The sequence below is a fragment of the Capsicum annuum genome, chromosome 5 (genome assembly GCF_002878395.1).
Source record: "Capsicum annuum cultivar UCD-10X-F1 chromosome 5, UCD10Xv1.1, whole genome shotgun sequence".
Classification (NCBI taxonomy): Eukaryota; Viridiplantae; Streptophyta; class Magnoliopsida; order Solanales; family Solanaceae; genus Capsicum; species Capsicum annuum.
Window position 1 is genome coordinate 184,244,062 of NC_061115.1, and position 6,000 is coordinate 184,250,061.

At 34.0% G+C, this 6,000-nt stretch overlaps 1 pseudogene; it reads right to left on the bottom strand.

Moving 5' to 3' along the window:
* Positions 1–5,256, bottom strand: part of LOC124898572 — a 40,208-nt pseudogene extending 34,952 nt beyond the window's left edge.
* Between the last annotated feature and the right edge of the window lie 744 nt (positions 5,257–6,000).

Here is a 6,000-nt window from a genome sequence, read left to right on the forward strand (position 1 = left end):
TTTTCCTTCTAGCGAGGGTTGACGAAAGAGCTTCTTGTCAAAGAAGGTTAACTCACAGTTGTCTTTACCCGTAGCACGGTATTGGCACCCTTCAAACTGGTGTTATAGGTTGGACCCCAATCTATTCAGAAAAGAGAATGTTAATTAGATGATTACCTCCCATAGTTTTAGTTTCAATTCCAGTCTAAGAATAGAACTCAGTTCAGTTTTACAAATTCAGGACTGTCAGATACAACCACTCAATTTTGTACGGAACTCAGTATAGTTCCATAGGATCAAGAATTTTAGATAAATTCACTCAGTTATCAGCTACACAGATCAGTAAACTCAGATATCATAAAATCAGTAATTCAGAACTTTGTATCCAGTGTTATCATAATCTTAGATTACAGTATACATATTCATGCATATAGTCTCATTAAGTTATATTCATGTCATTCAGCCAGTATTTTTCATGCATATGAACCCATGCATTTCATTCTACCTCACTTAGCATACCAGTACATTTAAAGTACTGATGCATACTTTTCTTTTGCACTATGATGTTTTGTACATCGGTTCAGACGCATGGGCTCCCAAGCACCCTTAGCAGTTCAGCAGTCAGAGTTAGTGGTGAGTCCTCATAGTTCTAGGACATGATTATTTCTTCAGTATTTTGGTTTATTAGTATAGTTTTTAGTAGTTGGAGTTAGTTGGGGGCTTATCCCATCAACTCTATGATTCAGACAACAGAGGCTTTTTAGACTAGATTATTTTCAGACAGATTTTTCAGTTTTGGCATTGTTATACCGTATTCAGTTTTATTTCAGTATTGAACCTTATGGAAAGTTTTTACCTAATTTTTGCATATTTGTAGTATTATTATTCAGTTATTGCAGCAGGTGTGTTAGCTTGTGGTCCTTCGAGATTATGAGCATCGTGTAGCGTCTGGGGTACAGACTCGGGGCATTACAAATGCCTAACATTCAAAACACATGACACCACTCTGCAAAATCTCTAATAAGGTGAAAACCATCATCTATCTAAAAGCTGGGACAAGGCCCCCAGCTGGACTACGAATCAAATAAACTAAAAATTTTCTAGAACAGGCCTTCCAAAATAAGTAAGGCTTACCAACTGCAATCTCTGATTGAATTCGACCTACTGCTTAGTGGGACCTCGGGACTGTGCCTTAAATCCTGAAATATAGGGAGTCGATAAAATTGTACTGGTACGCAGAGCAATCCAAAATAATGTAATTTTATACATCATAAGTGAGAGCAATTCATAAAACGGTTTACATATGATATAGGAAAAACACATGGGCATACTTTAAAGACTTTGAAACATTTCTTTGATATCATGAACCATTCTTTATGTTACTTCTAAGCTATATGTTACACCCTACAATCAGTAATTCTATGGGCTATATAGAATCTGCCTTTGACTCGGCGGCCAAGCCGCAAGGATTGGAGTATCAGTAAGAGGAGACACGCAAGACAACATAGCATGGTGCCATGATCCCAAATCAAATCAATATGTCATGGTAGTGCACAAAAATACATAACATGGCTCCTAACCATGATCCCAAATTGGGATAACATAAATCAAGGTACATAAGACCACACCGCATGGTACCATAACCCTATGTCAGAAAATCATGATTTCAGCATAGAGTCTTTCAACTCGTGATTTCTTCAGGTAACCATCTAACCCTCCTTAAGCCCAGTTTTAAATATCTTATAAGAAAACATGAATCATACTTACAAACCACTCTTTTCTTATTCTGTTAAGGGAAATTCACAATGGGGTATCATCATACCCCAACTTGCAAGTCATTCATATCGTATCATTCCACAACCCTTCTTATTCAAATCATTTATAATGTTCTGATTTAGATTTTTCAATCAACTTAATCATTTGACCACCAAAATATTTAAATAATGCAAAGAAGTCCTTATTTCAAAACATCTTCAAACTTATGCAAAGATTCTCCATTTTCAATATTTCAACACATGATGGATAATTCCTTTATACAAATCCATGCAACTCTTTCAATCATCACATTGAACACTTGTAAAATACAAAAGCACCCTCTCTTTAATTCACAAGCAACATCAAGTTCACATACAACATTAAAACTCTTATCTCATGCTTTCAATAATATAATTTCACAACCCACAACATATAAAGTTAAGAAGTATAATAACAAGAGAAGGAGTATAAATATTCATGCTCTCAATTTAAATTTCAAAATCCAAATGCATACATACATACATATATATATATATACACACACACATATATATATATATATACGTATGTATGTATGTATACTAATAAAAATAAAATTTAAGGAAAGGCCTCAAAACCAAAACATTATTATCAAAAAGGGTTCACAATGCATAATTGTTAATATAAATTCAAAAACTTTCATAATTACATGATTTCTCAACCTTAAAACTTAATTAAAACAATTTCACCATGCCCGTGTAGTTTGGGAAAACGTACCTTGTATTGATTAGTTTGAAGATTGGAAACCTAATCTTGACTCTTTTATTGAAAATCTTGAAGTTAAATTGCTTGAATTCTTGTTTTGGAGAAGAAGAGTTGAATCTTGTTTCTTGGGAGTTGCCTAGGGTTTTTCTTTGAGTGAAAAGATGAATAATAGTGTGTATAATGCTTTTGGGGGCTGAAATTAAGTGTTATGAGCAGATTTGGGTAAGGAAAAGTAACCAAAGTCCCCCTAGACCCTTTAGGAACTTAAATAGCGTGTGAAATAGTTCCATAACGTGATTATCATTGTATCGTATCACTAATCGCGTCGACAACCAATGCGTAGCATCCCAATCACATCAGTTTACTACTTCTCTAAAAAAATGCCATAAAATTTTGGTCGGGCATCGGATTAAGGTGAAATTGATATCGTTGGAAAGATAATTTAATTATCTACAATTTGATGGGTCTTAGGATGCAAAATTATGTGTATATGAAAATCTATATGCATTCAAAGTTGACCCTTGTAGAATCGAATACCAAACTATGAACGATTCAAAGACTCTTTATCAAATTTGCTCTAAGTGATTTTCATAAACATTTTTTATCTCATAATCACTTAACACGCTAATATAAAGGTCATGTAACATGAATTTAAAATCATATCATGGGATTAGAGTCTACACCCGTAGGAATGACGGTTTAATTTCTAGCTTGAAAATGCGGGGTGTTATAGTTAAGCACACTAAGCTTGCCTAGAAGATTCACATGGTGGTCTTGAGTTAGGCTCTTGGTAAGTATATCTGCAACTTGATGAGTTATAGGAACATGCACGATCTGCACAAGACCTTTCTAGATCTTTTCTCTTATAAAGTGACAATTAATCTTAATATGTTTTGTCCTTTCATGAAAGATGGGGTTAGCTGCTAGTTAGATTACAGACTTCCTATTACTGAAGAGTGTTATAGGCTTATTGATAGGCACATTCAATTCTACAAATAATCCTATCAACCATGTGACTTCTGCCAGAGCTGAATCCATGCTTTTATATTCTGCTTCAGTTGAGCTTTTAGATACAGTATGTTGCTTCTTGGAATTTCAGGCTATCAAGGATTCACTAAAATGCACCACATATCCTGTAATAGATTTATTTGTGTTTGGACATGATGCCCAGTCTAAGTCACACCACCACATAATATTTGCAGTAGGCTGAGCCTTAAGCCAAACAACTTGGCTTACTGTTTCTTTTTAAGTATCTAATTACCTTGTTAGTATCTTCCAAATGAGACCTTTTAGGCCATTGCATAAATTGACTTAAGTTCTGTACAACGTAGCTAATGTCAGGCCTAGTTATGATTACATACATCAACTTCCTAACCAGTCCTTAATAAGAAATAATGTCCTTGAGAACAACATCACCTGTGGCACCTGTTGCTTTATAAAACTCAACTAAGGTCAGCTTGACATTAACGTTTAATGGGGTAGGTACTGGTTTAGCACAGCTAGTACAGTCTCTGAAATAAACTCCAAAATATACTTTCTCTGATTTAATATGACCCCAATTGCAGATCTTAAAACTTCTATTCCCAAGAAATATTTGAGCTCTCCTAAATATTTGAGCTTAAACAGCTGATGCAAGGCTGCTTTTGCTTTATTTATCATAGTAATATTGTCACCAGTAATGAGAAGATCATCAACATATACTAATATTACAAACATTCCTTCTTCTTTCTTTAATATAAATAGAGTAAATCCTGCATGAAGCAAGGCTACAGTAAGCTTGATGTTCCACTTTATTAAGGCCTTCTTAAGTCAATATAGGGAATCGATCAATCTGTAAACTTTGTTTAGTCTTCCTACTTTAAATCCTTCTGGAATCTCCATATAAACTTTTTTTCTAGATCACTTTAAAAAAAAAAAAGCAATGTAGACATCCATCCGGTACATATACCACCCCTTGGACACTACCAATGTAATGATACACCTGACAATAACCATCTTAGCAAGAGGAGAAAATGTATCATAATAGTTCATCCCTTCTTGTTGGTTGTAGCCTTTGGCTACTAATCTTTCTTTAAATCTCTACACTTCTCCATTAGCTTTATATTTAACTTTATATACCCATTTTGATCCTATATTGTTTTTATCTTGAGGCATATCAACTATCTCCCGGGTATAATTATCTTCAAGTGCTTTGATCTCTAATTGCATGGCTTCAATCCACTTTTCATCCTTGATAGCCTGGCTGTAAGTTTGGGGTTCAACCAGTGTTGACATATTAGAGACAAAATACGGGTAGCCTGTAATAGTATTAGCATAGGATAGATAACTGGTTAAGGGGTATCTGGTCCCTTTCTTCTTCCCTAGTGAAGTGTAATCCATCAACCAAAAAGGTTACTTAGTTATTCTAGATGATCTTCTTATAGCATCAGTTATAGGTGACGATGATGTTGATGCACCTACATTAGGTGAACTAGAAGGTACATCAATTTATGTATTTTCTAGAACATATGACGGATGTAGATCCTTTTCTAATCACTTAGGAAACTGAAGAATCTGAATTTGAGATTCTTATATCTTAGGGTAAGCTGCGTAAAGATCATCAGTTCCATGATTTACTATACTTGCATCAATCTTAACAAAATCTTCAGACGATTCTGAAGTTGTTGCCTTTGCAAAAGGGAACTCATTCTCTCGGAACACAATATCTTTAGTAACAAACAACTTGTTAGTGACAAAATTCATCAACAAATAACCTTTTTGAGTAGCAGAGTACTCCATCAATACTGCAGACTTTGGTCTTTCTAAAAACTTTTCAGCTTTTGGTAGTATTGAAGCATAACATTTGCAACCAATAATTCCTAAATGTGTTAAGGATGGAACCTTGGAAAACAATATTTCATAAGGATTCTTACCTCTAATAGATGAATATGGAAGTCTATTAATAATATAAATTACAGCTTTAACAATTAGACCCCAAAATCTTATGGACATTTAAGCTTGAAATCTAATAGCTCTAGCAACATTCAATATATGTCTATGTTTTTATTTAACTATGCCATTTTGCTATGGTGTATAGGGATAGCTTCTTTGATGTATTTTTGCCAAACACTGAAATAACTCTCTGCACTTAGAGTTGAGGAATTTTGTCCTATTATCAGATCTAATAACCTTTATCTTAGCATCAAACTGATTATGGATCATACTCAAAAAATTCTTAACAGCTACAACACATTCAGATTTTAGTTATAACAAATGAAGCAAAGTATACCTGCTGTAATTATCCAAAACAGTTAAGAAATAATGTTTCTTATCAAAAGTTAAAATTTTATAAGGCCCCCAAAGATCCATATGCACAACATCAAAACATCTTTCAGCTCTAGAGCTACTTATAGGAAGCATCAGTCTAGTTTTTTTAGATAATGGACAAACATGAAACTTATTTAAAGACTCTATGTCTTTTGTGTGTCTCAACAAGTTTAGTGATTTTAAAGATTGAATAGAAGGATGCCTAAGACTTCTGTG